The sequence below is a fragment of the Podarcis bocagei genome, assembly GCF_964188305.1.
Source record: "Podarcis bocagei genome assembly, chromosome: 2".
Classification (NCBI taxonomy): domain Eukaryota; kingdom Metazoa; phylum Chordata; class Lepidosauria; order Squamata; family Lacertidae; genus Podarcis; species Podarcis bocagei.
Window position 1 is genome coordinate 80,161,275 of NC_138126.1, and position 12,209 is coordinate 80,173,483.

Consider the following 12,209-nt stretch of genomic DNA (forward strand, 5'->3'; position numbering starts at 1 on the left):
TCTGATAGTTATAAGATTGTGGTGTATACCTAAGTATTTTTATACATAAATAAATGGGCTTATTTGGCAGGATTTGGGGGGAGGGGAGCCATAGGCTTTAAATGGGTTTTAAAGAAATTGTGTGAATGTGACCTTAGTTGTCTATCACCCACAAAGTGGAGGCAACATATGGCCCTGTTTAACAAATAATAATAATTGACAGCCGGGAGAGTATCTTTTTCTGACAGCATCTCATCACCATTTGCACCCCATCACTGCTGCAAGGTAGTTTGATTGAAGTTGATACAATTATTGGAGTGTGTAGATTTGGAGCGGCAGCCTACAATCAGATCCCCCAGATGAGTCACAATTCATGCCTCCATCTCATTCTTCACTGGGGTTTCAGCTTTTTGTAATCAATCCCCTCCCTCCAGAAGGCGTAAGGTGACAAATCATACACAAATGGTTTGAGAATGTGCAAATAACACCTTCATCTGCCACAACAGCTTAGAAGTCCCTATGTTCAATTTGTTTCCTAACCTCTACATTATCCTTCAAATTCAGCTGGCACATGAAAAAATAATTGGATAGTTGCTTTGTAAAAAACAGTTGTACGTAACCAACCATATTGAGTCCATCACCAAACGTCACAGTTTATCACCATCTAATCAGCAGTGAGCAAGGGGAATTATCATATCGGAATATGCCTGTCTCCATCAATAAGCCAGTGATTATTCAGCCAACATGAAGGCTTAGTCTCTCTTTGTTTCTTCAAATGTACGATCCTCCGTGAGGATTCCCCACAGGAGCAATTATTTATACAGAGGTAGAGAAAGCTCAGTGAAGGAGGCGATGGGAATGCTGAGAGAAATATTCCTGAATGTGAAATATAAAAGGCTGGGCCCCTAATTGGCATTTGCAGAAAGGAAATGCAAAGCTATATTACCTGGCAAATTAAATATGCACCGCTGTATCAGTTTTGAAATGCCAAAAGGCTGCTGATATAAAGTGGTGCCACGAGAAAACCATATCAGCAGAGACAGAGAAGGGGCAAACATCATTTTGGGAACAAGTTGTCCCATATGTTAGATTTCTGACAGAAAAAGAATGGTATGTTTCACATTAATGCTGCCATCCTATACATATTCGTTTTTTATTTTGTGGGGGTTACCTTTCAAGGAAGCAAGCTTGCAGCCTTATTTTAATTTCACTTCATGATTCCATCATAATTTTTATGGGAAAAGTACTTTCACTTCACTATCTTATCTGGATATTCTTACCTGTATCCCCTTATCCTCCCGCTGGTGTCACCTGTTCTGCTGTCCTGGCCCTGGCACAACGTAAGCACCGAGATAAACAGGCTTAGGGGGTTTTTGTGTGTGTTTTGTAACTTTCTTTTAAAAGCAGGGACTTGGGTCCCACCGCCATTAATAATTGGCTGGTTGCCATGTTAAAAAAGAAATGCAAGACAAAAGCAGCATTGGCTTCATGGATTAACATCATCAGAAAAAAGGATCCCTCATCACTCCATGGCTAGATGATGCTTCTGATCCGGTCTCAACAAACATTAAAACTGGCATGATAAAAGTCTGTAATTTTATCAGGACAAGTTAATTGTTGTTTACTGTTGTAACAATTCCTTTCTCAAAATTTATCTTCTGTGCCATGAACATAAATAAAAACAGTGTGTGTTTTTTAAAAAAGAAAACATTAAAACCTATTCTTCAGCAGAGACTCTTTTGACAGCAACTCATGCAAACCCATCATGTGCAGATTGAAGTGATACAGTTTAGGAACAGCTTTGCCATGTAGTGAACAATTTGTCTAACCCAGTGGTGAAGAGCCATTTTTCTATCAAAGGCCACATATCAGAGGCTGCTTGCTAGATAGGGGCCAGAGCTACTAGTAGCTGAAGCCACTCTTTTTCTCTTCTCTTCCTGGCGCATCCTTTGTCTCCCTCTCCCCATTCTCTGCCCAGCAGGCTGCCAGGGAAAGAGCAGCTTGCTTTTGCCAGAGGTCTCAGTTGCAAAGGACTTCCGCCCCCTCTTCCTACCACCATTCCACCCATTTTGGCTTTTTCCCTGTGGCTTTCCCCCTCCTGCCCTTGTTTTCTCCCTACAGGATCACCCACATTCACATGGCATTAGATCATGGGCCACATGTTGCCCTGATGCCACTGGCTGCCCATTCCTGGGCTAAATCATGCCCTTTTGGCTTCCTCTCTCCATATGCCAGAGAGTCAGCTACTTTTACTCAGCTACTGACCTACATCCTGCCGGGTCTGATACCATTTACCACTGGATCATCCTTGCACCATTTCAGTGGAGCACATTAAATGAAAAAGAGCAGCAACCTATGAAAAAATGGCCAACACCGTTAGAGGGGTGGGGCCAAAGTGTTATCAACAAGGCAAGGAGTTTGTGGTAATGTGCTTGATATCTCTTTCTATGATTGGCAGGAAGTAGCTCACGTTTACACTTACCCTACTGAAATCTGGACAAAATTTCATCCAAGATGACATCAGTTGGCATACAAGTTCTACCAGTATCAAGTCGTCTGTGCTGCTTCATTCATGTGCAAGGCATCCGTGATAAATGTGCATGTGTGGACCAGCCTTAAGCTATGTACAAACCTCAATTATAATTACAATGCACACATATTTCATGAAGAACATTTATTCTTATATGAACATTTCATTGCCTCAGCAATGAAATATGTATGTCAAGGGAGAAAAATGTCACTTCCTATTGTGAAGTTAGAAACATGCAGAGCATTGCAAGTTGCAAAATGTGAATTTACCTGTGCCGTGTGCCTCCTTTCCTCTCCTCATCTCCTCCTTCTCCTGACTTTGGCCAGCCTTATGCTGACTTCCATACATGTGCTGGCTCATAGTTCCGGCACAGCATGGTAGAAAAAGAAACATGCCAGCAACAGAAATAATAACAAAAATCAAAAGGCGGAGAACATTGGAAAGAGTAATAACTTTGAGATAGCTGAACTAGATAAACTGCAAAATGATTCTTTTCAGTGTAAAATGAAGCATACGTTTTACTCGAAGCTATTAAGAACTGAGATCTGTGAACAGCTGTCCCTCATGAGGAACCATGGTGCTGCAGGTGGCAGCTTCTCAGTGAAGTTCTCTCAAACCGTGGACTGACTCTGTACACTCCTGGGCAGGAAGGAGTATAAGAGGGTTTTCTGTTCCAGTTGAGCCTTGCTTCGTCAGTGAGTTATGCATTCTTTAGTTCTGAGCTGCCCCGATCTTCAATCTGGCCTCCAGGTTTTCCTTAGCTCTTGACTTCATACCTCTTCGGTGCTGGGAGACCAGGGAGGAGGGGAGCTGCCCATCGCAGGAGGGGGAGACAGCCTGGTTTCCTCACCAGTCTGCCTAATCTCTGCCTCTTGGCTCCCTTCCTCTCCAGCCTCTGCTTCTGCCCTTGAGCCTGGACTGCTGTCTGCCACAGCCTCTTCCTGCTCACTGAACCCTGTTACCTCTTCAGCATCTGGCACCTTCTCCTCCCAGTCTGCTCTCTCTTCTCCTTTTCTGAGCCTTCTTTCCTTGGGAACGCCTCCCACCACTCCTCTGCATCCAGCCAGTCCATGACATGGTCTTGCTTTATACCAACACAGAGATCATTGGTACATCTAGCGCAGCATTATCCACAGCAACTGGCAATATCTTTTCACTGTTTCAGGGAAAGGAGTCTTTCCCAGTCCTACCTGGATAATCTAGGAATTGAACATGGAATCTTTTGTATGCAAAACAAGTTCTCTGCTTCCAAGCTAGACCCCCCCTGCCAACAGTCTGCTCTCTACATGGATGGACTCTACAGATCACCAGCAAGCTATGTGGTTAGAGTGGCCAATGGGGACACATCTACAGTACGTAGCCACTGTACAGCCATCTATGTCCATCTTCTCATTTAGCAAATGGTGGTTCCCAGCACTTCCCAATGAGCACAAGACCAAGCATAAACCAATCAAGTACTGAAATGACTAAAGCTCGGATTCACAGACTTATTTAACACTTGGCTAAGCATCACTTAATGTGGCGAGGCCCAAATGATTCCTCTGCAAAGTGGAATATTTTGTCCCAGAGGAGCTGCAGTCATTACAAATCACAACTATTAGGCTAAATCAGTTTTCAGAGAGCCAGGCAGAAAAGAAGCCCATTTCATTAAACCAGGAACTTGTTCTTCATATTATGTTTTATTAAACATGGGAAAATTGAAGTGCTACCCAGTGCCAGTTGGGCCAACCACTGTAGACCACTTAAACGGCAGAGTGATACGAATACATCATAACTGGAAACCAGCGTAGTGCATTAATTTCAAAGACTGGGTTTAGGTTCCTACTTAGCCATGAACTCTGTGGGGAAGAAACTCAACCAAGGCAGTCTCTTGAAAAGCCCCCTTACATGACCATTATATTTGCAGCAGCCACTCATACCCTTGGTAAGCCACCATTACCAGCAGTGCTAGTAGAATGAGAGGTGTCCCAGGCAGAATTCTCTATATATTCATGCCCTGGTAATACTCAGATTAGACTGCTGCAAGGCACTCTGTGTGGGGCAGATTGTTCAGAAACTAGGACTGGTTTAAAACACAGGTGCATAATTTGGTGCACAGCTTGTCCTAGTTCCTGTGGCTCATTGGCAGAGTAAGCTAGTGGCTGTTATTAATTGGAAAGACATGTAATGGTTCTCTCAGCCTAACACGAGTACAAAAGCTGTTTTGTAGCACCTTCCCTCTGGAATACACCCCCTGTTATTGCGAGGCGCAAACCATTGGGTGCTTATGCCATTGAATAAAAGCATGCTTGTTTGCTTGGCTTTTCTGGACCACTAGAACTCTTACTTACGATGCTGGCATCCCTGTTTTAAATTATTTTAATCTGTACAGTATTTTATTCTTATAAAACCCTTTGAGATTTCTTTTAATGTAAGCAGCATCGTAACATTATCAAAGAAATAAACTGCTTTGCATACTAAGAACTTTAGAAACATTCAGCTGAGAGCCAGTGTGTTGCAGTGGATAGAGTGCCAGACTACGATCTGGGAGATGAGGGTTCAAATCCCCACTCAGACATGAAGCTTACTGGGATAGTCACTCACTCTCAGCCTTACCTACCCCACAGGGTTGTTGTCATGGCAAAGTTACCTCCCAGTGAGATTTATTTTGCTGTCTCCCAGTCAAGAGGGATCCATTCCAACTCTACAGTTCTATGATTCTAAGACATCTGCTGATGTTCATCACTGGGTATCTTGACCATGCAAGAGTTTGTCTCTGTGCCATGCCCATTATCCATTAATGAGAGCACTTGCATTACATCCTTATTGGAAACAACTAGAATACCATCAACATTATGCATGCAGGGAGAACCTCTCACCAAGTTCTCAGCTGCAGAGAATATTAAATGTCACAAGCTTGGACTTCAGTGATGAACATGAATCTGTCAAGTGCAAGAGCAAAAGACTACAGACTGTCCACATGCTTACCCTGCTCAGAGGGTGGAGCCAAGATGTTGTGGTGTACTAAGGGCAATTAAAGTACTCAAATGTCATTTTTGTCCTTGTCTGCCAACCTTGTGGCCTCATTGAAACGCTTTTTTAAAAAGGGGGATTTTGTCTGGCTCAAAGGCAGAATCAGTACTAGGAGAGGCTTCTTTTTCCTTTCAATGGATGAGAATAACATAGCCTGACTGCCTCTTTTCATCCTCTCTCGAGCCAAGGAAACAGCCCCATTTTCAGTGTAATGGGCTGCTTCCTTCTAAAGCACTCATAACCTCTGCATCAGCTGGCCATGCTAGGAGTGAAATATGTACACGGTTCCCATTGACTTTAATTGAGGGAGACAGACAGCCCAAGCACATTTGGAGTCTCCTGTAGTTAGCAGCAGTGCAAATGCTCTTTAATATCCTATAAATCGCTTTTGATTAGCAGCTGGGTGACATCCATCACCATGCAGCACATCAAAGAGAACAAGAACTATTTTCTTGGTTCTCTCATTTCTTTTCATTGCTTTCCTCCTTTTGCCAAGTTCCTGTAGGACTCACCACCTGCAGAGGGCAAATAGGCCTAGACTGGAGGTCCACCCTGGGTGGGTGAGAGGAGTAGCAGTCTTCTTTCCTTCTGTTGAGAGGCTAATTACATTACCCATGGCTGCCAATGCAATACCTAATACTGGTGAAGTTTCAGTGCACTAGCTGCCAAGATGTCCTGGGACATCGTTGCTGACCACCAATGTGTTTGACATCTATATCGCCAAGAGTTTCAGTAGGAGGAGGCATGGCCATTTTCTCTCTTCCCATTTTGACAAGAAAGCTTTGCAGTCACTCCTGAATTAGAGTTATTGGAGAGTTCTTGGAGTACTTAAGGTAACAGTCGGCTCCTCCCTCATTATATGCCTGTTGTTCGTGGGGGCTCCATGCCATTGAATGAATGGAGACAAATCACCTTAATCAAGTAAGGTCCCAGAAAGTATAGCCCTGTTGGAACCTGTTGGAGATTCAGCAACTCTTCCCCTTTCTTTCCAGGACTAGAAAATCTGCTCCCAAACCCGGACACACTTTCTACCTCCTCAGTGCCCCAAGCATGAGCCATTTGCCTTGTTATCTCGTAATTTATTCTCTGGAATGTGTGCTCAGCATCACTGACATCTTCCACTGAAAACAAATGAGATCTGGGAATATTTAACTCTGACTGGTTTGCACCCTTGTCATTTTTGTATTGGTGTGCAACAAAAGATTAACATTTATTTTTTGTGAAAATAAGCTGCACCTGTTTTGGTTTTTGGCTTCCTAGTTACAGAGTAAACAAGTGACAGCCAAATACAACTCCCATCATCCCTGACCACTGGCCATATTGACTGGGGCTGATGGGAACTGGAGTCTAACAATTTCTGGGGTCACCATGTTGGCTAGCATTTGCATGAACTGTTTAATTTTACACTTTTTGATAGCTCCTGTTCACTGCGTGATACTTTCATTACCTGTCTTTTACTGCAAGGTGTTTGCAATCCCGGAACCCTTCCACCCAATTAGGGAAGGAGGTGATTTCTGGTGAGAGCCTTTTCCATCTGCAGCCCCTATGCATCATGTCTCACACCATTTCCAAGGGTACCCCCACCCCATAGGAGCCCAGGGTGCAGAGCACAAGGGAGGGGCCCAGGAAGTGCAGCAGGGAGGAAAGAAACCCCTGTTCTGCGTGAATATGATTAACGCTATTTTATGTATGGAAGGAATGTTTGGAGACAAGCTAATAATCATGCTCAAATTCTGTAGGTTGCCTTGCGCAAACCTGAAAAAAAGCAACTTATTCATGTGAAAAATTAAATGCACATAATTAACAAATAAATGGTTGAGTGGATAGAATCTGAAATTTTCTAACTGGTCAGAAGAAGACCCAGGAGAGAATCTGGAAAGGGTATGGTCAATGATCCTTCAAAAGGTCTTTGACAATCATAGACCTTTCTTGTTAGTGGCTGAATTAATAAGCTGGTGAGCCTGGCTCACATGAGCACAAATGAATGAAGTAAACACAATGTCCAAAATTTGCAACGCGCATTTATTGCCAACCTGGCTTTTCTTATGAATGCAGAGCCTTTTAGAAATGAATCACTTGTTTTGAATTCTGGAATGACTGTGTGTAATGGAATTCAAAAATAAGCTTTCTGAAGCCGTGGGACATTGGAAAACTGCCTTTTGGTGTTATCTTGAATGATGCCTGCTTGTGTGTTCATTGCAGAAACACTCGTGAAGGCAGCTCTGGTGGAAATAGAATTTTACAGAGTGTGAAATGAAGACAGAACAGAACTGCAGTGCAGACTTTTTCTTAAGCGACTGGCTTTGCTCATTCCACTGAAACGTTGGGCAGCTACATGAAGCTGTTCTCTTTTAATCTTCAGCTCCTGAAACTTGCCAGGTCCTAACAAAATAGCAGTAAAGTGACCCAAAAGCCCCTCATTCAGACAGGCCATTTCATGTCTCATGAACTCTTAGCTCTTTTAGAACTCCATCCTCATCTTGATATTTCACCACTCACTCCCCTCTCTCACTGCTGATTTATAACTGCGGCCATGTTGGTTACTATTATGTACTCTGCATTAAGGGAATAAGACAGTCACAGCTTTTTATATCTTAAATGGCTAAATGTCACAGTCATCTATTTAGGCAACAGTCTTAAGACATGGCACAGACCCATCTCTAGACTGACCCAGTGATGGATTTATGGTCCATGGAACCCTGTGCACAGCTCATTTGGGGGCCCTATTAATTCACTTGAATAAACATGACTATGTCTGAAAATACAACAGAGCTAAATGCATAATAATGTGTTAATTAGTAACTTGCGTCACCTTTGTTTTTCTATTACATTATTAAACAACACTTTTTGTTTCTAATTAATTTTCTGTTTTTCACTTCATGGCACATAATATTGTTTTATATTATACTTTCAGTGGAACGAGGTTTATAAATATTCACTAAGACATGTTTTGGAATAGCACACAAATAAAACAAACCACAGTCAATGTCACAAAACAAAGAAATAAGAATGGATAGGTAGAACACTATCCAACTGCAGTCCTGGCTCAACTCTCATTTCACTGCTTCCTTGGTCTGACTTCTCACTTCCTTCTGTACCCTCAGTGACTGCTCGTGCATTTTCCAGACACTTCTTAGAATTACTACAAGCAACGGAAAGTTCTGTCAAGTTCAAGAAAAGAACATGGCAGCACTGGGCAGCCTGTTGGCTTATATGACATCACAAACGCTACATTTTAATCGCGGAGTAGGAGAAATGAAGAGAGGAAACAATGCAATAAACAAGTAGTGGAATTGAGCAAGGGCAATTCATTGTTTGAAGTATCATTTCAAAGGTGTCCTCTCAATTAACAATGTATATTAATAACTCAGGGGTGGAGACTCAGCTGCACAGGGTATTACTGCCACTACTACTATATCCCATAATTTCATCCAGTGAGTTCTAGGTAGCATTCAGGGTTCATTTAATTCCTACAACCAGTGCTTTTCTTCTAGAAAAAATGGTGCTGGTACTCACCATGAAGTTGTTACAGTAAGTGCCACATTTTGAACCAGTGATTTTCTCATAGGAAAAAAGGTGTCTGTACTGTGTACACTTGGGTACCCCCAGAAAAAAGCACTGCCCACAACAACCAGAGATGCCGCAAGTCCTAGAGTGGCCCTGGGAAGTAAACACAGCGCAGCCTGGACCAGATTCTGGGAAAATTGGGGCATCCCGGAACGTGTTCAGAGGCCATGGTAGCTTATGTAAATTCAGGACACTTGAGGGGTCTGGAAAAGTCCCCCATAACGTCACACCCTGGATGTCAGGATGGCTAAGGGAGCGGGGACATATTGTTTCAGCACTATATAATTACCATATACACACTTGCAGGACTGTTGCAATGATTTTGTCTGAAGGTAGCACATTTGTTTACCTCAGTCATCATGCAAGCAGCAGCTTGGAGAGAAGGTTTCCTCCTCCTCTCACAATTTTCTAGGCCTAGCCGTCAGCTTAGCAAACTCAAGTTTCCATGGAGAGTCACCTACTAGGAAAATCTCTTACAGCGAATAACGCAAAGCAAATCTTTAGTAGTGGGGGTTTCCCTCACTGCCCCTCCCCACATATCCTAAGCCTTTTGTCTCTTGTTTCTCTATACATCTCAGCATCAAAAAAGGGGACAATGCCTGTGTGGCTGTTCCATTTAAAATGGGGGGAAAGAGTTTCCCTGAAAAGCAAGCAAAATGGCTGCTAGTGAGGGAAATGAAGACATTCCTTCTGAGGGGAAGCACAGGAGCATTTCATCTCTATTATAATGATCTCTTTTTTAGTACACACTGAATCTAGGGCTTTTTAAGGAAGTGCACTGAAGAGAACTCAAACTGAATTTTTAGATCATTCGCTGACTCCCAGCTGGTACCAGAGCAGGAAAATATGCTGTTGTAAATTGAGGCCCCTCAATAGCAGGGGCAAGTTGGCAGCGCTGTGTGCATGTGTGACCCTGGTTTCCCTCTTCTCATGTCATTTCCACACCCCACGGTATAACACTTGAACAGGGCTACAGTCAGTTTTTTCTGCTTTAAAGATTTCTAATTAGGTAGAAACTGCTAGCAAAACATATGAAACCAAGGGGTCATTTGTCAGTTGCTTTGACTGATTTCCCAACACATCAGTACAAATCAATTAAAAAACACCACCACCATAAAAAGTTGGTTTAGATTTCCCTTCTGATTGCATTTGTGAAGCAGAAGAAGTAGAGTTTGATGTTTTAGGGCAGAGGGTGAGCACCAACCCTGAAGGACCTGCATTTTCATGCAGGTTGCATTGCGTTGTCCAGACCAATTCCCTGCAACTCAGAACCAATTAGCAGTCTACTCTATCTGAGCTGCTCCCTGGTTTTTTATTTATTTTCATAAACACAGCCAAATTGTTACAGTTAATTACATTCTGCATACTGTTGACAGAGTTGAGTAATAGTTGAAAGAGGAAGCCACGAGAGTAGACCGAGTTATCTGCTTTCTTATTATCATTTGCCTTCACTGCTTGAGGTTCCGCTCAGTTGTAACAAGTTCTCTTTTTTTAAGGGCTCACATCAGGGTTTGCTCTCTGTACTTGGCAACAGTCTTGTACAGCCTCTTCTTTGCCTTTCTAAATGCAAATGTTTAAGGATTACAAATCCGTTGCCTCCAAGGTTCTGCTTGCTACAGAAAAGACAGAGGATTGGGCTCATTCAGTAGAGGAGGGAAATGAATGAATGAATGGATTTGTTTTGTTTTGTTTTGTTTTGTTTTGATTTGATTTCTTACCCACCCTTCATCAATAAGGTCCCAGGATGAGTAACAGCAATTTAAAAATATAAAATCAGTTCACACAGTTCTCTCTCTCTCTACAGAGAGTTATACCAGTTATATATATAGAGAGAGAGTTATACCAGATACACACACACACACACACACACACACACACACACACCCCAATGCATCTGTTTAACATCAGGTGTTATGTGGGCTCTAAACTGAACCCCCGCCTTCTGCATTTCGGATAAGTTGAAGTTTCTGAGTGATCTTCAAAGGCAGCTCCATTTAAACTGTATTGCAATGATCCAGTCTGAAAGTTACCCTAGCCTAGACTAAATGACCAAGTCATCTTTGTCCAAAAGGTGCCAGAGCTGGCAAACCACCCAGAACCTGATCCTAGTAACCTGAGCCTCCAATGACAATGTACTCCTCTATATTGCATTTTTGCATATGCTGCTATTTTAGATTTAAGTTTCACATTGAAGGGGAGCTTGAATTTATTTTTAATGCCCCAGAAGTCAAGTAGGCTGGTTTATCTGCTACACCAGTTCAAAACTGTCCACATGGTGTCTGTGATTGCAAGAGTATGTGATGCTTTGGTGAAGACATTAACACCACATGAAATTTATATTTATAATCATCACTACCACCCACTCCAGAGAAGTGATTCCATGAAGATAAGGAAGAATGTTACACCCAAAATTTACTGCCCAAGCTCCATTTGTAGCATTGCATTAAAGGGTATGAGGTTGGGTCATAAATCAGATTTCCCCTTTTTACAACATTCATACAATATGCTATATGAGAAGATGGACAGGAAGCCTTCAATGAAGATAGGGCTCACCTGCCAGTTGACCATTTCATTGCATGGCAGCTGTGTGGATAGTGCCATTCTGTAGTTTAGGTACTAGGAAGCACAAGGTCAGAAATTTCCTGTTGCTGTTCTGTTCTAGTTTAAAAGAGACAACAAAGTTCTTGTTCCTGACCAATGATACTAAGCAATTGTTTTTGGCACCTGCTAAAAACTGCTTTATTTCAACCAGGCATGTAACTTTAACCTGTCATCTTGATACATGATAGTAATAAGCATAGGTGTTTCATAATTGCTGGTTGTATTTTATATTTAAACAACTCTTTAAAACATCACTTGATTTATTGGTATTTTTAATTATTTTGGGGGGTTGTGTATTGTAAACCACTGTTAGGTCTTCTATTCTAATAAGTGTTATATAAAACTTACGAAACGAATAAATAAATATTTCCCAGGAGGAGGGAGGAAGATGCAATGTATTTGGCACTTGGCAATGGGATGGGTACAACCATTCCTAACTCCCTAAGCCAAATTAGAATTCTTCACTTACCTTGGAGACAAAAAAGCTCTTGCTGTAATGAGGCATGTGCTTGGTTCTATT